Source organism: Rhipicephalus microplus, chromosome 2 (genome assembly GCF_043290135.1).
Source record: "Rhipicephalus microplus isolate Deutch F79 chromosome 2, USDA_Rmic, whole genome shotgun sequence".
Classification (NCBI taxonomy): domain Eukaryota; kingdom Metazoa; phylum Arthropoda; class Arachnida; order Ixodida; family Ixodidae; genus Rhipicephalus; species Rhipicephalus microplus.
This window is the reverse complement of record NC_134701.1, coordinates 11,419,455-11,444,882: the sequence shown is the minus strand read 5'-3', so window position 1 is coordinate 11,444,882 and position 25,428 is coordinate 11,419,455. Positions and strand designations below refer to the sequence as shown.

The window sequence follows — 25,428 nt, the reverse complement described above, 5'->3', positions numbered from 1 at the left end:
AATCACAGACAAAGAGGCACCAGTGTCTATTAAAGCGTCCACGTACACACCTTCTATTAAAACAGCTATCGTATTATATGGACGCACTGGAGGAATTTCTGTCTTTTCGTTCGATGCAGCTTTTCCTCCAAAAGCTGCAGAGGTTAGTTTTCCGGGCGTTGGTTGGTGAATTGCAAGACAGGTCGCAATGGAGACGAGGAACGGCGGAGGGGTGAGGGTGAGCGGCGTCTAGTAGAGCGGTAGGAACTGGTTGGCTCAGATGTCGCAGTTGGAGACGGTGAGCGGCGTAGCGGCGGATCATAAGGACGACGTTGGAAAGCGTACCAGCTTGTCCCATCATCCCGTCCGTAGGTGTCGAGTCCACGACGCTCGTCCTGCTGACGCTTCCGACAGACGCGTGCAATGTGGCCCCGATAGCCGCAGTAATAACAGATCGGACGATGCGGCCGACACGGTGGGTGAAAGGGCTGGCTAGTCACACTCAGAGTTAACGAAGCCAGCGGGACAGGCGTCGAGTGTGCGGGCATCGGTTGTACCACGGGTGGTGAGCCAGCGAGGACTTGTGCGTACGTCGGTTGGAGTCGAGGTACTGGAGTGTCTACAAACGCTGGCCTGGTCATGGACGCCAACTCCTCTTTGATAACATCCCGCAAAACATTGTTGGAGGGGGGAGGTGGACTCGGTGTCATTGAGAGGCCGAAAGATTGTAGCTCTTCCCGTATAAGCGCCCGGATCATGGCACGCAATGAGGCATCAGTCGTGGTAGTGGTTTCAGAGCTGTCCAGCGGTAACCGTTGGGATTCAAGTTCTTCCAGGCGTTCGCACGTGGCAACAACGTCAGCGACCGTAGTCGGGTTCTGAATGACCAAGGCATTGAACGCGACCCTGCCTATCCCTTTTAGTAGATGACGAACTCTCTCTGATTCAGACATGGACGTGCTGAAACGGTGACGGAGAGCAAGCACATCCTCTATGTACGATGTGTAGGACTCACCGCATTGCTGCTTGCGAGAATCCAGTGTCTGCTTCGCGAGAGCTCAACGAACCGCCGGGGTGCCGAAAATTTGGCGAAGCTGTTGCTTGAAACGCGTCCAGTCCGTAATGTCCGTTTCATGATTGAAAAACCATGTTTTCGCTACGCCCGTGAGGTAGAAAGAAACACGGCGAAGCTTGGTAGGATCATCCCAGTTGTTAGTGGAACTCGCTCGATTGAACTGGTCCAACCAATCTTCCACATCTTCACCTCGAAGTCCGGCGAACGTGGGCGGCTCACGCTGGTGCGCGGTGATAATCCACGATGGATGGGCCGTTGTAGCCGGGGCCGTGGAGGTAGACGCAGAAGCGCCGGTTGGCTCGTCCTGAGGCATGTTACCGGACACCTGGTACAAACGACGACCTGAGCGCAGCTCCAGGAGGCAGATCGGGCTGGGAGAGGACGGAAGATCGTAGAGCACACTCCACCACTTGTGATGTAACAGTAAAGGCAACCTTTATTAGGCCCGGAAGACACGATGAAGCGACCACGCCCAAGGCACAGAACTCAGACAAGCCAAGTCCCCACAGCAGAAGAAGATGACGACCACTCATGATGATGAATATGTGTAAAGATAGATGATGTGCTTAATGAATGCCTACAATATATATATATATATATATATATATATATATATATATATATATATATATATATATATAAATATATATATATATGTGTGTGTGTGTGTGTGTGTGTGTGTGTGTGTGTTTGTGTGTGTGTGTGTTGGTAACTTCTTGGTAACTTGGGACTTGGTAGCTTCCTCAGGGTCTGTCTGTGTTTGTCACAAAACATATCTGTGTCTTGTTTTGCCAAAACTGCGGCTTTCCGTTTCCAACATGTTTCCAAAGCCGTGAACCTATACTGAGGAGATTGTTCCTAGAGAGCGGTTCAAGTTTGTTGGCGTGTTGTAAATGTGCCAGGATTCACGCAAGAACCTCCTTCTGAAATTCCTCTCTGTTTCTATAACAGAAAAGCTGTAGAAATCGATCATATGGTCAGGCTGCTCAAGGGCTCTGCAAAGTGCCGCTTGGCACTTCTGCCTTCCTCGCCGTTCTTAAGTTGGCGTAACCTTAACGAGTGGGCGCGAAAGTTTGTTGCTGCCCGGCAAGACGCACGTTAGCGTTCAGCAGCTGACTTCCATGTCGGGAACGCCAGTCCAAGCCTGTCGGCCGCTCCACCGGCTTTCTGAACGGAAACATTCCCTTTTGCCTACGTATAGCTGGCTGGACACTCTCAACACGCCAACTTGCAGACTACTCGCTGGTGTTGCTTTTTCTATCGGCCGTGGAAGCAAGAGGGTGAGCATCGAAGCAGGCTTGCGAATCACCTCGAACCCTGATTTTTCGAGAATCGCGGAGAGCTCTTCACTGGCGCCCGGCACATATGGGATGACAATGCGCTTGGCTGGCTTCAATTATTTTTTGCCAGTGGGGTGACCAGCGAGGGGAGGTTGTCGCGTAGTGTGTCTTTCACGGTTCCCTCTACACGGTACAGTGGTCGTTCTCTCAATACAAGCCGTGACGCTCACTTATAATACTAAAAACGCAGGCACAAACGGAAAGAAAACAAAAGCCATCGAAATACACAACGCTGGGTAATATTTCTGTCAATCTTTACCTCTCGAGGGGGCTTCACAAAAGTGTAAAAAGTGAACATTTCCATTGATAAATGTAAAACCTTGTTGCTGAGATGTATTAAAAGTGGTAAGCCAACTGAAAAAAATATTAGGAGTGATTTATGCTGTCGTTTACCATAATTGAAAAACTGCCGTAGCTAAATATTGTGTTACTGTGTTGCTTTCAGGCACTAAAACTCAGCTGTTGCTCCAGTCGTTCGTCACGTACACCTCAGCACCAAGAACGTAACCCTGCCATCTGTGATGAATAATTTAATATGAGCATTTAGTGTGGCAAAAGCCGGTTAAAATCTTGATTGCTTTCCGCAAAAGCTCTGTTACGCTGCAACTACACTAGTCTTATTATTAGAGTAGTCAAATTAGAGGTGGCTCTGGTGACTCAGACTCAAAAGCTGACAACGACTGATTCCATGAAACAGACCTATCTATACGGTGAACAGTTTGAAAAAGGAAAAAAGACTGGTTTACCAACAAAGTGCTATTCTAGTTCGATGGTGATTTCATTGTCGCTTCCCTTTGTAACATTTACAAACTAGACCACTTCGGGCGCTTTAGCACTGTGCGAAAAAATGCGAATTATATAGCAATATTATATGAACGAATGTTATTGCTGAGCTAAAAAAAAAGGAGATTTAACTGGCACACACGAGAAGACTGTGGAAGCAACGGTGCTGGTGGCCTACCCCAACTCCTTTCTAATTTCCTCCTCTTCCTCAGTTTCCTTTCTCCCTTCTGTTATACAGGTACAATATTAAAGACAGTCCATCTTCTCGTCATTCGCGTAACAATAATATATGTGGCTATGCTTTGCTTCCACTTAGCTTGACACATGTGTTCTGAGTTCGGAGTGGCCGTCGGCCAGGCTGGAAATGAAGCTCAAAGATTCTGTTGTTAAAAATGAAATGCTACACGTGTCAAGCGTGTAATTCACCTAGATTTAAATTTTGCACTATTATCTGAGCTGTGTGTGGATTGAAGGTGTAACACTATACGATGGCAACAAACGTGAACATCAGCTTTCTTTTTCCTGGAAGGAAAAATAAAAGCATATCGCTGCCAGTAATGACCTCACGTTAGCAACTAACAGAATATCATCAATCGATAACTGCTTTACAGACTGATACAAAATGTTCTGCATCACCTTTTTCTTCTTGGCTACAGCTTGATTAGTGTTCTTGCCATGGCCATGTTTACACATATATCAGCGAGACCATTGAGTAAAAAAGTGGGTTATTGTCAATATTTTCCTATCTAATATAGGCAATAATTATGGTGCATTCACTCGTCAATCGCAAAATACAGCTCTGAATTCTGACAACATCCGGGCGCGAGAGGAAGCACTACGTACTTGAGATGTACACGTAAATAAACAGTGTGGGTTTAAAATTGCTTTTAAGATGAGCATGTTAGCCCTTACGTCGTACGCCAACGACCCCATTCGATATCTGCTTTATTGGTGCACAGGCCTTCGACACATATATCAACAACGCGGAGATCGTTGCACATTCGACTATCTGTTGCAAAAAGCACCTGTAATGTGCGCAATAACACCATGAAATTTACTTTCACATGTCGCAATGAAATCTCACCAGATGAAGTGTTACATAAATAAATTATCTATTACTATTTTTAATATATCAAGGTGATTGAAATGTGCCAAAAACATAGATAAAGACAATAGTTCTAGGTGTAGCAAATTTTTTGTAAAACACACGATGCTGCATAATGTGAAGTTGCGAACCTCATTAATTAAATGTTTTCAGGTAGTAGAGCAAAAACAATCAGGGGCATGCTATACCTTGAAGCAGATATTGTTTGAAGGAGACTTTACGGAACTATGCTGGGTACTTTATAAATTAAGACGCCTGCAATGAGATTCCAGCAGAATAGATGCTAACACTAAATTACAAAAGGTCTACAAAAGCCGCTGCTCCAGCTTACACTGTAATTGTGCTGTGCGTCCTGAGCGTCTGTTGTTTTTTGTTTTTTGTTTTTTTCTATGGAACTATACTCAGTTTTTTATATACATTTACGCCAAGAATAAGCTCTACAAAGAAATAACACAGGAAAAGAGCTTCCTCAAGGGATTACTGGACAGTACGATCTCGGGGCGTTTACTAAGTGGTTGCCAAGCATATTCCTCTCCTACCCCATGACTAGTGTATTGAACATATTATTTATTGTTACTATTTATTTACAGTTACTGTAATCATCATTTGGTGCTTTCAGCAGGTTGGTACATACACTTAGTATTGACAAAAACATGACAAAAAAGTGATGCAGAAAAGTAAGCAGAGCTACTGCCGGAACTGTGGTAGCTTCTGTAAGAGTTGAGTAACATGTTTTTAAGAGTATTTGATCCTTCAGCCCCACCTATTTATTGGCTGCCCCACTGCAGTGGTCTAGTGGCTAAGGTGTTCGGCTGCTGACCCGCAGGTCATGGGATCTAATCCCGGCTGCGGCGGCTGCATTTTCGATGGAGGCGGAAATGTTGTAGGCCCTCGTGCTCAGATTTGAGTGCACGTTAGAGAACCCCAGGTGTTCGAAATTTCTTGAGCCCTCCACTACGGCATCTCTCATAATTATACGGTGGTTTTGAGACGTTAAACCCCACTTATACATTAACCTACTCATTGGCCACCGGAAGTAATTGCGTAATATACGCGAAAATACGCGCGCACGATGCGGTCAAGTATACAAAAGTATTTCACCATAGAAATCATTTAAATTTACGAGCTCAGTTATGTTTTTTCGATACATCGTAGAAAAAAACGTAGCCTTTGTAATCAAAACTTTGCTGGCAATGCGAGAATTGATTACGTCCAATACATACGACACCAAGATGCAATTGGTGTACATCGTGCTCAATACAGAAGGAAGAAAAAAAAACAAGAGGTGGCTTGACGTGACACTCTTCAAGCCCAGTCATAAAAAAAATTAAACTGGGACATGCTGGGAATCTATCAACAGCATGAATCACGAGGGGGATCGGTGTCTGAAGTTGAATTGTGGACAAAATACACAAGCTCTCTTCTACGTATTATTTACTTTGTGGTGCTGAACGCTATGTGCTACAGCCAACCATGAGAAACTTTTTCTTGGGTCAAAACAAACCTCGCTTGTGTTTTATAGGGCTATTAACCTAACAGGGCCAAAAGCAGCGCTCTTTCAAAGAGAATGCCAGAGTGTGTGTACCTATATGTTCGACAACTGAATAACAGTGTCCAGTATGTGGACATGGTTCTCCTGTGAAAATAGTTGTACTAAAATATTTAATTTTTTGCATGCTTTTCAATAGCTTATTAGCTAAAAAAGAAGATTAAAAAACTGTTCTGCCCTAGAAAAAGCTAGGGTCGGCAAAGAATATGGCTTAGCCACAAATTATGTATTGAACCTGATATTAAGAATACTATAGATTGCCTACGACGAGAAACAAACTAAAGAATGTAATGTGGTTGATCGTAGCTTCTTCGTATGTAAATTATCTATGACTATATATTAAAACTGTGAGGATTCGAGCTCAACCGAGCCAAAGAAATGCAGAAGTCCTCAGTCTGAAAAACCGTTCATGGCCGGTCCGGAACATGTTCGCGTACTCTACACCGGCCGGCGTTTAAACGGTGGTGGTAGGGGTTAGAAGATGAGAAAATGCACCTAATTTCTGCAACCCGGTGGGGAGAGAATGCGCTGGCAGGGAGGCGCTATTCTTTGGTTCCCACAATGAGGGGCGGGCGAGAACAGGTTTAAGAGCAAAACCATTTCCGTAGGGAACTTGTCAGCGTCATGGTGGGAGGAGAAAAAAGTGAGCGGGGGGAAGGGTTCAACTTTATGCGGCACGTGGTGGACGTTTAAGGAACTAGCCTCTCGTGAGCCGGAATCCTGGCCTCGAGATTATAATGCAGTTTACAACATAATATTTTTATAACAAACGAGCTGCGTTGCAGTTTGCATGTGCATTTTTACTACAGGCTACAGCTCTGTCAGGCCTATTGCTTCATATAGGTAGTTTACCTTATCAGTGGAAGGTAGGGGAGGTAGTTCTACTTCTCAGATCAGCTTAGAAAAGCTTAACAACCAACTATTGCCCCATTTTTCTTACGAGAACGTGCTTCTAACTATTATATAATACTTCGTAATCAGAATCATCTCAAATTTTCTTGAAAATAACACCTTCTTTTCGCCTTCAAAACACGGTTTTAGGAAATCGTAATCATGTGAGACTCAACTCGTACCTTTCACTGATGTAATTCTTGTTCCTTCATCATCCGCTGACAGCATTTGTTTTAGATTTTGCAAAAGTATTGGATAAAGTGCGTCATAAACTTCTCATCTACAAGTTAGGGAACTTAAATCTTGACATTAACCTATTAAAATAGGTCGGATGCTTTCTTGCTAATCGCTTACAGTACGTTAACGCTAACGGTTACAATTCATAAATGTGCCATGTTACCTCAGGAGTGCCCCAAGAGTTGGTCCTCGGTCCTTTGTTGTTTCTAATATATATTGTTGACCTACCTTCTCAAGTAATTTCTAATATTCACCTTTTTGCTGATCATTGCGATACTTTTACACAAATTACTTCAGACGACTATTGTTATCCCCTACACTCCGATTTAAATATTATATCTAGCTGGTGCAGCTTGTGGCTAATGGAACTAAATATTAACAAATGTAAAGTTAAGCATATATTTGGGTCACCTAACTCTTCTCGGGTATACTACTCAAATATCCTCCCTGGAGATAAAGTAACTTCGTACAATACTTAGGAATTCATATCACATCCAATCTTACTATACGCATGGGCTTGTAATAGTGCAATGCGACTGCCCCCTACTCAAGCCAGGGTGTAGGAGGGGAATACCCATCTTGACGTACAGAAGTTTTTTGTTATCTCGTTGAACGCGGGCAAGCATGCTGCCTCCACGCAGGTAGGCGTGGAGGCAGCATGGTCCTCTGACGTCGTCGTCCGCACAATGAAAATTCGGCGAACGCCTTCCTCAAACCACATGCCCACAAATGACACGCTGGGGGAAGGGGGTGGGGTGGACGTAAACCATTTTTGGAGGCTCAGCTGAGGTTTCAACGAGGGAGAATGAGCCTTTTTTTTGTCTGCAATGTCTACCCCCCTCCTCCCCTTTTTTCTCTCAGTAGTCGGCTTGACGGAAGAATAATCATTATTGCGAGAGCAGATTTTTCTTGCTGGAGTGCCCGTGTGTGGACAAGTGTGGAGGAGTCAGAATCGTGTACGAGTTGGATACGCGGCAGGATTCCGGCACTGCTTTCGGCAGAGATAACCACAGCATGCAGCAAGTGACCCAGTGCTTCCATTTTGGACTCGCTCGCTTCATATAAGGCCTTATGTTGTCTGCTCTACGTGCCATCATATTTCGGTTCTAGTTTTACTGCACATTTGCTATTGAACATTCTTTTTTTGTGTATTCTCGTTCTATGGTGTGCCTGGGTGTTCCATTCATTCGTGTTGTTACCGATGCAACGGGCACACGGCAGAAGTTTTCCTACATGATTTATTTCCTTACAATAATATAGTGAGATGACAATGCGTGCGTGTGGGTGTATCTATCCTCTCTATATGTAGTTTATTGATTCTTGCGGTACCACTCAAGCCTCGTGGTGTTTTTCAAGCCGCGTGCAGTAGTTTATTCGTGTTTTAGGCCCGTAAGTTAATACTGAAATATTTTGAAATTCTGCTTGAAGCTTATCGGCAATGTGATAGCCGGGCATGTGTCGCAAATGAATAACGTTTTATTTCAAATCAACTTGACCTTATTATTATTATTAATATTATTTTTTGGCGAATGCGAGAAACTTAGGGGGAGGAGTGGCTTTACTGTTAGTACCCTTAATTCCGCGTTTTCACGGGGCCGTCTAACATTATGTTTGTTTTCTTCAGGCCTCTGTTTAATCCTGCTTGAACGTGTCTTTCTTTTACATCTCCAGATTTTCTTTCGTGAATCACTAAAGAGCGCAATACTGTCCGCAAAACTGAAATAACAAAAATGTTAGACGTTAGGCTTTATTATTTTGTTTTCGTTCTAGTTCTTTGTTATTATGAAAGTGCCGCGAATCCAATTCAAGAGATTCTAACATCTCTTGAGCGCATTACCGATCATGACTTTCTTGCTTTTCTTGAGGCATGCGGTGGTTGTGGGATCGTTTAGAAGCTTGTAACAAACTGTTACATAGCCTAGGCTACTACGAATATAAGTATTGCTGTTGGCACTTTTTTATTATATTGGTACGTACGTCGTTGCCGTAAGCGTCTGCTTATATGTAATTGTCCGTGGTTATATATATATATATATATATATATATATATATATACAAAAGAATAACTTCGGTTGCCGCAAGGTTATAAATATGAAAGTAGATGCGCTTTCACATAACAACTGTTTATTGTGCCGACGTTTCGACGGGAACCCCGTCTTTTTCAAGGCATAATACTATTTACACATGTTCCGTGTGCTCTTATAGCCTGTCGAGACAGGAGGGAAGGGGTCAAAAGAGAGAGAGAGAGAGGAAAAAAAGAAACAGCGAAACGGGAGGACAAACATTAAATAAAATATAGAAAATCTAGGAGAAGAAGCAAGACCGACATGGCGTAATTAGAAAGGGGCAGCATTTCAACAGAGTAGGGCAGAGGTAGATGAGCATTGTCATCATTGTCAACAATACCTCCCCCGCACCCACTCTTCGCTAAGTGGGCAGGGAGCCGCCGTTCTTATATTTCACCTTTCCGTGTAGTCCGCTGGCGGCTCGTTCCTCCTTGAAGTGTATGGGGAGGGCTTAAGCGCTTTGAGTGCGTGCTGGTGGCGTCGGGAGGAACCAAAAAGCCGGTGATTGAGGCACCGCCATCGATATTCATTATATGCATTGGCTCCTTGTCAGTGAAGGAACAGAATGTGTGTTAAAGAATTAATAAAGGAAAAAAAAGAAGAACAGGGGGGGGGGGAGACTGTACGACATCCGGGACAGTCACCACACAGTTGCGGCGCACTGGGAAGATATGCGCGCATGTATGAAAAAGTTAACGAAACCACATAGCTGTCAGCTCCTTGTCAGTGAAGGAACAGATTGCGCGTTGAAACTTGAAGAAGAGAAAAAACAAAAAAAAGGGGGGGGGGACCGTACGACATCCGGGACCACTTATCTGTGCGTTCCGGCTGTGCTTGATGAGGCAAATCATTTCTATGTTGTCAGATGCATAGGCCAAAAGCTTTGTTAGCGGGTAATATTATTGTCGTAATGAAACCGGACTGATTAGAGAGAAGCGTTTGCGTCTTTTAGCGGTCGTAATGCAGACAGAGTGCCTGGGTGTTCATTTATTGCGTATGTTATCGTGTTAAACTTGTAGATAAAATAAGATTCCGGTTGTTCCCATTATCTGATTGTTGAACCCCCATTAACTTGTCATACACTTCCAAGAGGAACGAGCCGCCAGCGGACTACACGGAAAGGTGAAATATAAGAACGGCGGCTCCCTGCCCACTTAGCGAAGAGTGGGTGCGGGGGAGGTATTGTTGACAATGATGACAATGCTCATCTACCTCTGCCCTACTCTGTTGAAATGCTGCCCCTTTCTAATTACGCCATGTCGGTCTTGCTTCTTCTCCTAGATTTTCTATATTTTATTTATTGTTTGTCCTCCCGTTTCGCTGTTTCTTTTTTCTCTCTCTCTCTCTCTCTTTTGACGCCTTCCCTCCTGTCTCGACAGGCTATAAGAGGACACGGAACATGTGTAAATAGTATTATGCCTTGAAAAAGACGGGGTGCCCGTCGAAACGTCAGCACAATAAACAGTTGTTATGTGAAAGCGCATCTACTTTTATATATATATATATATATATATATATATATATATATATATATGACTTCCCCTGTACTTCCCCTGTACATTCCTTGGCATTACTGTCTGTTAGATCTCATTATTATTGTGTTAAAACACAGAAAAACGAGCCCTTAGGTATACACTTCTTTCCCTAATATATATACCCTAATATATATATATATATATATATATATATTCAGCAGGAAGTTCAAGGGGTCTGGTACGTATAAAGAACACAAGCGAGTACACGTACGAAAGAGCAATACTTTTATGCCAACGTTTCAGCCGTGGCACGGCCTTCGTCAGGGAATATATATATATATATATATATATATATATATATATATATATATATATATATATATATATATATATATATATATATATATATATATATATATATATATATATATATATATATATATATATATATATATATATATGTATGTATGTATATGTATATATATAAGAAAAAAAGAGAAGAAAAAAGACGAAAAGAGTAAAGGGGGGGGAAAAAGAAAAAAAAGAAAGTAAAAAGGAGGAAGAACCACTGTCAACACTGAAAACGAAACCAAACGTCCGTGTATCCTTTCCTCATTAAGGGGAAACCGTTTTCTTACGCACGCCGTCACGGACCCCTCCCGCCATCGCGGCGACAATCTTGGGTGGCCCGACACAAGTCGAAAACTGACCAGCACGGTATAAGAACCGGATGTGGACGTACTCGGACATTTGGTTTCGTTCTCAGTGTTGACAGTGTTGACAGTGGTTCTTCCTCTTTTTTACTTTTTTTTCTTCCCTCCTTTTTTTAGTCTTCTTTCTTATCTTTCTGTCTTTTTTCTTTCTTTCTTTCTTTTTTTAGTTCTCTATCACTCTCGCAAGCATTTTTCAAGGCGAGGACGTGGCAGCAACGAAGTTTGGAAGTTCATGTTAGTATAACTCATCCCCTGATGAAGGGAGGACGCCTCCCGAAACTGTTGGGAAATAAATATATTTATCCTTGTTGACAACGCTCCCGTTGTGCCATATCCCATACCTTCTCGAAGACTAACTGGCCCATTGAGTTATTACTCCCTATATATATATATATATATATATATATATATATATATATACGACGTTTAAGCAAATAATTGAACATTTATAGAAATCGATTGTGAAAATAGTGGGCAACTTCACCGCACAGAAATTTTTTTTATTTATTCTTGCTTTTGTTTTGGAGGTCGCTAATTTATAGAGTGTAAATTCTATAAGCCTAAATGTAAGCATTTTGACAGAAATCTTTTGGGCTCGGTAGAAGATTTAGGAAGTTGGAAAGTTCATTAGAGGCCCTGAGGTGTCAGGAACGACTTGGTAACTTCCTCAGGATCTGTCTGTGTTTGTCACAAAACATATCCGTGTCTTGTTTTGCCAAAGCTGCGGCTTTCCGTTTCCAACACGTTTCCAAAGCTGTGAACCTATACTGAGTAGATTGTTCCCAGAGAGCGGTTCAAGTTTGTTGGCGGGTTGTAAATGTGCCAGGATTCACGCAAGGACCTCCTTCTGAAATTCCTCTCTGTTTCTAGAACGGAAAAGCTGTAGATATCAATCATATGGTCGGGCTGCCCAAGGGCTCTGCAAAACTGCCGCTTTGCACTTCTGCCTTCCTGACGTCGTTCTTAAGTTGGCGTAATCTTAACGAGTGGGCGCGAAAGTTTGTTGCTGCCCGGCAAGACGCACGTTAGCGCTCAGCGCCTGACTATGTCGGGAACGCCAGTCCAAGCTTGTCGGCCGCTGCACGGGCTTTCTGAACGGAAACATTCGCTTTTGCCTACGTATAGCTGGCTGGACACTCTGAACACGGCAACTTACAGACTACTCGCTGGTGTTGCTTTTTTCTTCGGCCGTGGTAGCAAGAGGGTGAGCATCGAAGCAGGCTTGCGAACCACCTCGAACTCTGATTTTCCGAGAATCGCGGAGAGCTCTTCACTGGCGCCCGGCACATATGGGATGACAATGCGCTTGGCTGGCTTCAATTATTTTTTGACGGTGGGGTGACCAGGGAGGGAAGGTTGTCGCGTAGTGTCTTTCACATTCCCCTCTACACGGTACAGTGGTCATTCTCTAAAAACACACAGTGACGCCCACTATTAATACTAAAAACGCAAGCACAAATGGAAAGAAAGCAAAAGCCATCTAAATACAAAACGCTGGGTAATATTTTTGTCAGACTTTACCTCTCGAGGGGGCTTCACAAAAGTGTAAAAAGTGAACGTTTTCGTTGATAAATGTAAAAACTGGTTGCTGAGATGTATTAAAAGTGGTAAGCCAACTGAATAAAAAATTTAGGAGGGATTTATGCTGTCGTTTACCATAATTGAAAAAATGCCATAGCTAAATGTTGTGTTACTGTGCTGCTTTCCGGCACTAAAACTCAGCTGTTGCTTCAGTAGTTCGTCACTTACACCTCAGCACAAAGAACGTAACCCTACCATCTGTGATGAATAATTTAATATGAGCATTTAGTGTGGCAAAAGCCACTTAAAATCTCTATTGCTTTCCGCAAATGCTCTGTTACTCTGCAACTACACCAGTCTTATTATTGGGGTAGTCAGTCAAATTAGAGGGGGCGCTGGTGACTCAGACTCAAAAGCTGACAACGACTGATTCCATGAAGAGAGAGAGAGATTGATTTTATTTAAACAGATCTTGAGGAGGCTGAGAAAGGGCCATTCCGACCCTTAATTCAACCTGGAGGCTCCGCCCAGGATGGCGCTGGCAGCCGAAGGCTTGTAGCGATGTCGCGGGCCCTCTGGACCGCCTGTAGTTGCAGCTTGTATTGATTGCATTTGAGGGCTTCCTGCCAAGCCTCTTGGGTATTCAGTTGTGCTGCACTATGGGTAGAGCACAGCCAGAGCATGTGTTCGAAATTACAATAGGGATGGTTGCAAAGGGAGCATGTGGGTGGTGTGTCGGGGTCGACTCTGTGTATGGTGGATGGTGTTATGTACGTACGTGTTTGCAATCTTCTGAGAGTTAGAGCTTGTGCTTTGTTAAGCTTTGGGTGCGGTGCTGGGAAGGCACGTCTTTGTCCCCGGTATTGTGAAGTGATCTCGTGGTATGTGAGTGCTTTGTTGTGGCTGCAGAGATTCTCGTACCGCTCACTCATCGAGGGGTCGTTGTCTGCGGCGCGGCGTGTGAGCTCACGCACCAGGCGGTTGACCTCTTCGTTGGGATTGCAGTAGTCGAGTCCCGGTAACTGTCCCATGTGCGCTGGGAGCCAGGATACGTAAATTTGAGCTTTCTCTTCCTTAACAAGGGTTTCTTTGCTCTCGCACTCTCTTATTGCGTTGACAGTGAGTTTTCCAGTGCTTCTAGCTACTAGGCCAGCCGCGAACGTTCGTGCCGCCGTCTTAGAGTCTGTGTATATTGTGGAGTAGGCTTGGTGGCTTTGCAAGGCTAGCGCGATCGCCATTTCCTCTGCTTCGTGAACATGGCTTGTTTGGACGGTTGCCGCGTTCATGAGGTTTCCGTCTATATCAACGACCGCAGTGGCAAACGCCTCCCTGCCATAGTAGCGGGCGGCATCTAGGAATAGCGCGTGCGTGTTGTGTTTTTTTGCCTTGTTTATGAGCGCCCTCGCTCTGACTTTCCTTCGCCCTTTGTTGAACGTAGGGTGAACCTTGCGGGGGATTGGCTCAACCCTAATGTGTTTCCTCACGTCATTACTAAGTTGTGTTCTTTTCTCTGGTTGAAAAATTGTGCAAATGCCTGCATCTCGTAGGATGAGATGACCTGCCTGCGTCAACGACAGGCGTGTGACCTGTGCCACTCTCTGAGCCTCAAAAATTTCTTCGGCTGTGTTGTGCAGACCAATTTGCTCGAGTTTCTCGTTACTCGTGCTATTGGGCAAGCCGAGTGCCGTTTTCAGTCCCTTGCGGAGCATGGAGTCGACTTTTTTGATTTCAGTCTTCGTAAGTTTCAGAAACGGGAACGCGTATGCTACGTGACTTACGAGAAAGGCGTGATATGCCTTCATGATGTTGTCTTCTAGGAGGTCTGCTCTCTTGTTGGCGATTCTAGCAATGCCTCTTGAAAAATTGTTCGTGCTTTTTTCAAGTTGCTTGAGTGCTCCTTTGTTGTGGCCCTCCTTGGCACTTAACGTTAGTCCTAGTACTTTGACCGTATATACTTGCGGTATCGTTTGGTTGTTCTCAGCTTCGAGCACTACTTGCTGCTCCTCTTCGCCCGAATTTCGTCGAGGGTGAAAGAGCGTTTTAGTAGATTTAGTGGGGGACAGTGCGAGTCCAGTTGGCTTAAGAAATTCTTCAGTTGTAGTCAGTGCGTGTTGAAGGATTCCTTCTAAGGCACCATATGAGTGGCCACATGGTTGATGATTGATTTGTGGGGTTTAACGTCCCAAAACCACCATATGATTATGAGTGACGCCGTAGTGGAGGGCTCCGGAAATTTCGACCACCTGGTCTTCTTTAACGTGCACCCAAATCTGAGCACACGGGCCTCGACATTTCCGCCTCCATCGGAAATGCAGCCGCCGCAGCCGGGTTTTGATCCCGCGACCTGCGAGTCAGCAGTCGAGTACCTTAGTCACTAGACCACCGCGGCGGGGCGAGTGGCCACATGGGACCCATATGGTAATATCACCCGCGTATATGGCATGGTGCATGGATGGGATTTGAGCGATCTTCTCCGACAACCTGCGCATCTCCACATTAAAGATCAATGGCGAAAGCACTGACCCTTGTGGGGTGCTGATATTTCCGAGTCGTTCGGGTTCGCCACATTGCTCTCCTATGCGTATGGTGGTGGTTCGCGGTTCGCCAGAAAACCTTTAATGTAGTTGTAGAATTTCTCGCCTAGGTTCATGTGCGATATTTCGCCCAGTATGTGTTCATGTTTTACGGTGTCAAAGGCCTTGGCGAGGCCAGGGCTAATATGGCTTTGGGCGTGTGAAGGAGGCCGTAACATATGTGTTCTCTTAACATCAACATGGCGTCCTGTGTGGACAGTGCCCTGCGGAAGCCAATAATGTTGTGTCGAAAGAGCCCATTGCTCTCAATGTGGTCCATGATACGGTTGAGTATTGCATGCTCAGCTACTTTTCCAACGCAAGATGTGAGTGATATGGGCATCAAGTTATCGATGCTCAGCGGTTTTCCAGGTTTCGGGATGAGCGAAACCTTGTCACTACGCCATTTTTTGGGCACGGTACCCGTTTCCCATGCCTCATTTATCTTCTTAGTAATGATTACAATTGCTTTATCGCCTAGATTCCGTAGAAGTTTATTGTCGATTCCACCTGGCCCTGGCGCCGATCTGCCATTGAGTTGTTGTAGAGCGTACCGTATTTCAGCTTCGCTGAATGGTTCGTCCAGCTTTTCTTGCGGTCGACCTCCATATGAGGGATTTTTGTTTTCCCAGGCTACTGATTTGCTTTCCAGTGGGACATATTTTTGGCCTAGCGTTTTGAGGAGAGCTTGCGATCCACCACTGTCCTGGGCGTGCTTGTGCACCAATCGTTCAATTTGCAGCTGGGTGCCGCCTCTGGTGGGTTTGTCGCTGTCCGCCATAAGGTGTTTGAGCAGCCCCCATTTGCTTCCCTTCCTCATTTTGCCATCTGCTTCGTCACATGTGTTGTACCACTGCTGGGTGGAGAGTTTTTTGGTGTGAGATTCGATTTCGCGGCCAAGGTCCGCGATTTTTGTGCGTAAGTGTCTGTTGAGCTTGTTTTTACGCCACGCTTCTTTTAGGTCATGTTTTTTCTGCAGCAAACTGGCCAGGTGAGAGTCCATTGCCTGGATGGATTCATCAGTCTCGACTTCTTTGGTGGCCTCATTCGCTGCCATTTTTAATTCATTTAAGAGGGCTTCATATGATAGTTCTGTATTGCCCTTCTGCTTCCGTATTTCACGGAACTGGTCTCAGTTTGTGATTTTGAATTTTCTTGGCGCTTTCGCCTCGTTTTCAACGGTAATTTCCAGGATGCAGTGGTCGCTACCTAGGTCTTTGGCGAGGTTATCCCAGGTAGCTCTGACGTTCTTGGTGAAAGTTAAGTCCGGCATTGTGTCCCGCTGTACCGAATTACCTCTTCTTGAAGGGAGGGCAAGGTTGTTTATTAGCTGCAGGTCCAGCGCATTCGCGCTTTCTGCTAACTTGGTGCCTTCGCCTTCGCTTTTTAAGTATCCCCATTCGGTACTCCTGGCGTTAAAATCACCCCCTACTATGAGCGAATTGTCACTCGCTATTTTTACGACCGAGGTAAGCAGTCTTTTGAAATCTCTTTTCTTATCTGATGGAAGACTGTAAACATTGAGCACAAAGATGCTTCTTTTAACAGCCCTGTGTGGTACGATTTCCACCAGGACCGTTTCCAGGCCTTTTTTGTATACCGGGGCGTCCCTTTTGGCGAACATTATGTCCTTCCGGATGAAGGTAGCCACTCCTCGCGTCTTGTTCTGATAGGGGTGCGGGGTCGGCCTGGCTACCCTGTACCCCTGTATGCTAATGCTTTTAGCAGTTTTTCTTTCTCCACATTCCTGTAGCAATATTATATGTGGCTTTTTTTACAGGCTAGCAATAGTTGTGTTAGTGCTGCTTTGCGTTTCTGAAGTGAGTTACAGTTCCACTGCCAGATCTTATTCTCGTTTTGGTCCGCAGCCATTTTGGCTTGGTAGCTTGTGTGCGTCGCGGCTCGTTATTTCCGCGAGATTGCGTGCTTTGACTGGTCGGACTTGAGCTCTAGAAGTTATGATCGGCACGCTTGCCGTAACCGCTTGTTTGTCCGCGCTTAGCTTCTGAGGAGCACCTGCCCCCGGTGGGTTGGCTGCCATCTTCTCCAGGCTCACGAGCCTCTGGTCAGCTCTGTCAGTGCAAGTCTTAAAGGTTTCCATAAACTTGGCAAGCGTGTTCACCAACGTATCAATTTTGTCGTTGAGCTAAGTTGTCACGGACTCGACATTTGTCAGTGGGGCTTCTTTTTCTATCGAGACCATCTCAATCTCCTCCGTCGTGTCGCTGTCACTGTCTACGGCTTTGCGTTTGCGTGTGTTGGGGATCGTTTGTTGTGAGCGTGTTGTCGGTGGTGCCGGTGAGCTCGACAGATTAATTCCGTGGCAGCTCTCTATTGAGGCCCGGAGCTCTTCAAGCTCCTTCTTGAGGGCCCTGTTTTCTTGTTCAAGCGCTACAATACGAGAATCGGGAGCATGCTCTGGCTGTGCCTTACCTTTGGGCTGGCTACTTGTGCTTCGTGATTCACCTGCAACCCTGCTGGCCCAGGAGCCATTATTCGGCTGCTGCTGCTGCGTGGCTGTTGGTCTCGTTCTCGACCGGGATCTGGAGCACTCCCGAGATGACAGGTGGTTGTCGGATCCCGAGAGGGTCTAGGGGTGCCCTCCAGAACGAGAACGGCCTCTGGATCGGAAACACCTTCTGGATCGGGAACGCCCTCTGGATCGGGATCTCCCCCTGGATGGGGAACGGTGATGGACGCTCGAGGCGTTCTCTCGTCCCGGCACCTAGTTGTGGCAGGGTTCCTTAAACATGACAGATGTTGGTGCATCTTGACGTTGTTGTGCTTGCCACTCTTGCTTTCTGCGTCTTCTTCTCCTTCTCATTATGTATGGAATGTGGAAGCGTCTTTTGCATTCGCGATCTCCGGTGGGGTGATTTCCATCGCAAAGCTTGCATTTCGGCTCGCAGTGATGCACGCCGTCTCCTTGTAGCGTTTCACTGCAGTTGTGACATTTCTTGCTCGTTGTGTTTGTGTGCCGGCAAACATCGGCGCGATGGCTGACTCCTCCGCACGTTCTGCAAACATCGACTTGTCGCTTGTATAGCGAGCGGGGAACCATGGTGGTTCCGCATATCACTGTGCTCGGAACGCGCAACCCGTCAAAGAGGATTGCGACTACTTTGGTCTTTTTGATGCGTCTTGCCTCGATGGCACTGGGATTTTGGTCGTGCACAATCAAGCGTTTGAGCGTTGCGTCGTCAAGGGAGAGGTCAACGTTCTGGATGACGCCCTTGCATGTATTATCGGGCGCGGCCACGTATGCGGCAACTTCGAACGAGCCTTGGTTTGTGTGCAGTTTCTGCACGTTCACGTATGATGTAGCATTATTTTGGTACGGCGTAGAAATAACAATGATGTTTTGCATATCGTTGGGGCAGATCGTGTCCTCCCGTGCTTGTTCGTCGGTGATCTGGGCGGCCATGATGACGGCTCTCGCCAGCAGAACACGAGGTTGACTCGGGCTACGTCCAATCCTCCTCTGGGTCTCATAATTACCCTGATCTGGTACTTGGGTAGGTGGGGTAGCCTGGAAGCAGATACCACACGGTGTAGTGCCGACTGACTTTTTTTAAAGCCCCTGGGGTGCTTCGGCTGGTTGCTGTGCTCGACCGTCCCAGCGGCCAGCTCCTCGCTCGGCGGAGTCGTCTGTCTTCGGCGTCCGATGGCGGTAGCCCATCCTGGTCCGTCGAAGATCTCCGCGCTTACTTCCATTCCCTCCACGGTTATGGTGGAAGGCATTTTCAGTGCCTGGTTGTCGGCTGCGATGTACGGAGGTTGATCCTGTAGCTGCCGCGTCTGGCCGAGCCCTTGGCTACGTGTAACGGCCGTAATCCTCGCCAACCTTATGGTGTGGTTAGGGTTAGCGGGGACGCTCGCCGCGTCGCAACATTAAAGTCCAAAAATATGTCTAAGAGTTCAATCACCGCCAAAATGACGTCTTCACTGAAACCGCAGAGCTTGCTTGTTCGTATAAGCACACAGCCAAGTGATCTTGGAGCGAAGAAACGACCAAAAACATTTATAAAAGCGGGAGCCAACGTTTACACGTCCGCGCACCTCGACGCCACCTAGCAATCTCCACTGATTCCATGAAACAGACCTATCTATACGGTGAACAGTTTGAAAAAGAAGAAAAGACAGGCTTACCAACAAAATGATATTCTAGTTCCATGATGATTTCATTGTCGCTTCCCTCTGTAGCATTTACAAACTAGACCACTTCGAGGGCTTTAGCACTGTGCAAAAAAATTGCGAATTATATAGCATTATTATGTTGTTACGTACAATCCAAATTGTGTGCGAATAACTGTTTATTGAGGCGAACTTGTGCCCGAAAAATAAAGGAAAATGTAGCGGCGTCTCTAACAGGCGATCAGGAAAGGGTTGGTTGGTTGGTTCCTCAACACCTTGGCGCAACCCACCTAGGGGGATAGGCCATGAATGGGACGGTGCTTTGCTTTTCAAATTAATTCACTTCTTGAAAGAGAGGGTTATATTAGTCCGGTAATATAGGTAATAATAAAAAGGTGTGAAGTTTCCAAAAAAACCTTGAAAAAAAAACATATAAACATACAAACAGTTATACATAAAACAACTGAAGTTACTTAATTTTAGCAGTCCATTCTTTTAGATTCCCGTAAGAAATTTGTAACAGCGGTAAAAACGCTCCTGTGGCTGAATCCAAATGCGACTGCACCAAAGTGTCAAGTTTAAGCCCAACTTTCGTAGGGGTTCTTCTAATAGACTTTCCCTTTGAGTTTTGAATTTTCGTCATGACAAAAAGAAGTGCTCCAAAGATTCTCTCTCATTACAATAAAGGCACAAAGGCGACTGTGCCAGACCCGACCTCTGAAGGTAAAAGTTCAATGAGGGGACTCGACAACGCAGCCTGGTAATGGGGGTCAATCTACGAGAAACCCTCGAGCGGTGCACCACTTCTTTTTCATCAAAATCCCGTGCGGAGGAGGCGCGCCCCGTGACGGCCTTTTCTTGTTTCATCATCAAGCCGCTGATCTCTTGGGGGGCGCACGAACTAGCGCGCGTAGTTTGAATACTGCGTTTGCCTTGCGTCATTATCCCTCCTCCAAAAACGCATTGTCCCGATGCGTAAAAGCATTGTTGCTGAGATGGTCTCAATGCGTGGTTTCCATTGGAGAAATAGGTATTCCTCATAATCGGGTGTGTATAGTTTGATGTTCATTGCCTGTCATAGTATGGCTTCATTCTGACTACATGCACGATTTCTGTGCTCCTTCGGCATTTTGATGAGCTCACTTGTCCTTCCGGTGATACCTCGTAGTTCAAGGAGCTGACGCGACGAAGGACTCGGTAAGGGCCGAAATAGCGGCGCATGAGCTTTTCGGAAAGGCCAGGCGTCCGCACGGGAGTCCAAATCCAAACTATGTCGCCTGGTGCGTAGTCGACTACTCTCCGACGAAGGTTGTAACGGTTTGCATCCACGCGTTGTTGTTGTTTTATGTGATGTCACGCCAACTGCCGTGCTTCTTCGGCTCGCTGACTGAATTCGCTGATGTCAGGCTTGTGCTCTGTATTGTCACCTACGGGCAGCATTGCATCTAATGGTGTAGTAACGACTCTACCATAGACTAGCTGGAATGGCGTCACTTTAGTAGTCTCCTGCACAGCAGTATTGTAAGCGAAAGTGGCTTACGGCAGTATCTTGTCCCACGTACGGTGCTCCAAGTCAACGTAAATGGACAACATATCGGTTAGAGTTCTGTTGAGTCGCTCGGTTAGCCCATTCGTTTGGGGGTAGTAAGCCGTTGTTTTCCTATGACATGTGTGGGTAAGTTTCATAATGGACTGCGTCAGATTGGCTGTGAATGCAGTTCCTCGATCCGTGATAACCACCTTTGGGGCACCATGCCGTAGTAAAATGTTAGTGACAAAAAATTCAGCTACTTCTATAGCCATGCCCCTGGTGAGAGAGGCTGTCTCAGCATACCGGGTTAAGTAGTCTGTCGCCACTACTATCCATCGGTTGCCCATTGATGACGTAGGAAATGGACCAAGTAGATCTTCTGCTTGTTCAAACGGAGATTCAGGTGGTTCGATTGATTTGAGAAATCCTGCAGGTTTAAATGGAGGCGTTTTGCGTCTCTGGCAATCTCTACATGTCCTTACATAATGCTGTACAGCATCCAGTAACTTTGGTCAGTAGTACTTGGTGTGGATGCGAACCAATGTTCTACTCACTTCGAAGTGGGTCATCGTGGCAGGCTTCCAGGATTTCGGGTCGCAAGGCTGAAGGAATGACGAGTATGAATTTCTCCGTGCTGTGCTCGAAGTTTCTCATGTATAAAACGTTGTTTCTCATCAGGTACGAGGACAATCCCCGGACGAAAACTCGAGGAACACGCACGGGTTGCCCTTCCAGATGCTTGATCAGTTTAAGCAACTCCGCGTCAGATCGCTGATATTCAGTCATGTCTGCGGTGCTGACGGCCCCAAGAAACGGAAAGTCGTCTTCATCTTCCACAGGTGCAGATTCCATTGGTGCACGTGACAGGCAATCAGCATCGCTGTGCTTGCGACCCGACTTGTATACGACTGTTATGTCGCATTCTTGCAACCTGAGGCTCCATCTAGCAAGTCGCCCAGAAGGGTCCTTTAGGCCTGCGAGCCAGCACAGCGAGTGATGGTCGCTCACTGCTCGAAATGGTCTACCGTATAAATGCGGTCGGAATGCCTGTATGGCCCGTATTACCGCCAGACATTCTTTTTTCGTCGCCAAATAATTTACTTCAGCTCTCGAAAGCGAGCGACTAGCATATGCGACCACTCTTTCCTCTCTGTTTTGCCGCTGCACAAGGACGGCGCCTAGTCCCATATTGCTTGCGTCCATGTGAATCTCTGTTTCGGCTTCTTCGTGAAAATGTGCCAGGACGGGGTGGTGTAGGAGTCGCTGTCGTAGCTCATTGAACGCCTCTTCTTGCTCGCTTGTCCAGGTGAAAGGCGTGTCTTCTTTCGTCAGTCGGGTTAGTGGCTCCGCAATCTTCGAAAAATCTTTGATGAATCTTCTGTAATAGGCACAAAGTCCTAAGAATCGTCTCACAGCCCTTTTATCTGTCGGTCTAGGAAACTTTTCTACAGCTGCTGTCTTTTCGGAGTCAGGTCGAATGCCTTCAGAGCTAACCACATGACCGAGAAAAGCAGTTCATGAAAACCAAAATGGCACTTTTGGGGTTTTATTGTCAGCCCTGCTGAACTAATCGCTTCGAGCACAGTCCGTAGTCGTTCCACATGCTGATCGAAGGTGGCCGAAAAGATCACGACGTCATCGAGATAAACAAGGCAGGACTGCCATTTTAACCCGGACAGCACAGTATCCATCATCCGCTGAATTGTGGCGGGTGTGGAACACAGGCCAAATGGGAGTACCTTGAACTCGTATAACCCATCTGGGGTCACGAAAGCAGTTTTCTCGCGATCTCGTTCGTCCACCTCTATCTGCCAGTATCTGCTCTTGAGGTCTAGAAAAGAGAAGAATTTCACGTCTCCTAGTGTGTCGAGGGTGTCATCGATCCTTGGAAGGGGATAGACATGCCGCTTTGTGACGACGTTCAATTTTCGGTAGTCAACGCAGAAGCGCAAGGTCTGGTCCTTTTTCTTTGCCAGTACTACAGGTGAGGCCCATGTGCTGGCCGACGGTTGAATTACATCGTCCCTGAGCATTTATTCAACTTGGCCTCTGATGACTTCTCTCTTTTTCGGTGACACTCGATACGGGTGCTGGTAAATAGGTCTAACAGATTGATCGATTATGATGCGGTGTTTGATGATAGATGTTCTTTGCACTTTCGATGACGTGGAAAAACATGAGGCGTACTCCCGTATAAGGCTCTCGATTTGTTGTTTCTGGTTCGGTGATAGGGCTGCTTCGATGTGGATAGATGTGAGTATGGAATCTATACAGTCAGGGTGCAGTGGTGCAGTCTCGGAAGAATTCAAATCCATAATCGGAACGTAATCGTGCAAGTGACCAGCAATAGTTACCTTCGCAAGGCGCTGCACCTCATTTCGGAAATTTGTCAGGAAGACACTCGAACACCCATCACGCAGTCGTACAATACCTCTTGCTGCACAGATCCCTTTCTCGAGTAATAACCCAGTATTGCTTTCTGCCATTCCTTCATAGTCGTTGTACACATTGCTTTTTACGGTGACAACGATGGTGGAGCTTGCAGGTACTGTTACATCATCACCTGCAATCTGGAGCGCATTGAATCGTTTTTCATTCTCGAATGTCGCGATGGCGTGTTTCGTCGAGAACGAGACGCACGTTTCCTGCAAGGTTATCACTGCGCCATTGGCCTGAAAAAAGTCCATTCCGATAATTACATCTCTTGAACACTCCGACAGGACAATGAAGCTGGCAACCTAGGTGAAGCCGCGTATCCCGACTCTAGAGGTACACATGCCTGCCGGATCGATATGGTGTCTCCCGGCGGTTTGCACTTGTGGTCCTATCCAAGGGGTCAGCACTTTTTTCAGCGTTCTGGCAAGTACCCTGCTCATGACGGAATAGTCTGCGCCTGTGTCTACTAAAGCATTCTTTTCGTAGCCGTCTATAATTACCGACAGATCAGAAGCGATGTTACCGTTTCCGCACGTAGTCTCGTGTCCATCATCACATTTTGAAATCGGCACTGGAGGTTGTTTTCTTGCGTCGGCAGCGGCCTTACCTCCACAGGTCACCGATCCTAGTTTTCCCGAAGCGGGCTTTGGGGAAGTCGCCTCGGAGAGTTTGAAGATGGGCGCGGACTTGGTGACCGATACCTCAGTGGCGCTGTCGACCGAGACTGATGCTGCTGCGAGGAGTGAGCACCTTGACGGGTTGACAAGTACTCCTCGATTTCAAAAGGTCGCTCCCCATTCCGTGGACATGTAGGCAGCGTTTACGGGAAAACCCCGAAGTCTAGCTCGGCGATATTCACACATCCGGTAAAGATGGCCAGCTTCGCCGCAGTGATAACAAAGCGGAATTCGATCAGGAGTGCATCATATATCAGCTTTTCGGATCCTTGTCTCTTTTGGGGACGGCGTAAATTGAGGTTTCGGCAGATGCGTGCTTTCTGCGCTGAAATAAGGTCCAGGGATGGCGAAATAAGGTCCAGGGGCGGCGAAAGGAGGCCCAGGGGCGACGAAATGAGGTACAGGGGCGCTTCTCAGTACCTCGGCGTACGAGACTGCAGGTTGCATTGAAACCGACGCTTGAACAGGCTGGGCTTGTGGCTGCTGCTCACGGACTGCCTGTCTCACCTCCTCCCGAACAACTTCCGCTAATGACGAGACCGTTGAGGGGTTGCCATTTAGCTTCTGGAGCTCTTCTCGAACCACCGACCGAATGAGTTCTCGTAATACGTCGATGCCATTCTCGAAGACTGCTGATACCGCGTCTACGGATGCGACGTTAACATCTCGATTGTAGTACCTCGCTCACTGTTCCAGAGTCTTTTCAACCGCTGTCGCGCCTCTGTGCGAAATTCAGTCACGTTTCGCGGGGGACATCGGAGAAAACCAGCAAAAATCTCCTGCTTCACCCCACGCATCAGGTGCTGAAGTTTCTTGTCCTCGCTCATATTTTGATCAGACCGGTGGAATAACCGGCACATGTCTTCCACATACATTGCGACGCTTTCATTGATGCACTGGTTTCTTGCTTGCAAGGCAGCTTCAGCTCTTTCCTTGTGGTCTGTACTCGGGTATGTGGCCAGTAGCTCCCGTCGGAAATCATCCCACGATCGAATGGTGCCTTCATGGTTTTAGAACCACGTTCGTGCGCTGTCCTGCAATGCGAAATAAACTCGGCGGAGCTTTCGTTCTTCGGGCCACCCGTTGCAGTTGGCGACGCGCTCAAAACCCTCCGGCCAATCTTCGGCGTCTTCATGAGGATCGCCATGAAAAGGGTCGGGCGTCCGTGGCTCATCGACAACGACGTGCGTGGCAGCGACTGGAGACGAAACGACGTGTGCGGCAGCGCTTGGGGACGACATTTCGGCACTCTCAGCGGAGACAGCTGGAGACACTCTGGGCTCTGGTGGCAGGAGAAAATCCGGCGGCTCACCACGTAGACGACGGCTGGAGCGCTGATGAAC

The 25,428-nt window shown here is 46.6% G+C and overlaps 1 protein-coding gene across 1 annotated transcript in view; it reads left to right on the top strand.

Annotated features, from left to right (window-relative positions):
* LOC119169949 (CRISP/Allergen/PR-1-like) overlaps positions 1-25,428 on the top strand; it is a 378,447-nt gene that overhangs the window by 296,379 nt on the left and 56,640 nt on the right. The gene's annotated exons all lie outside the window — the stretch shown is intronic.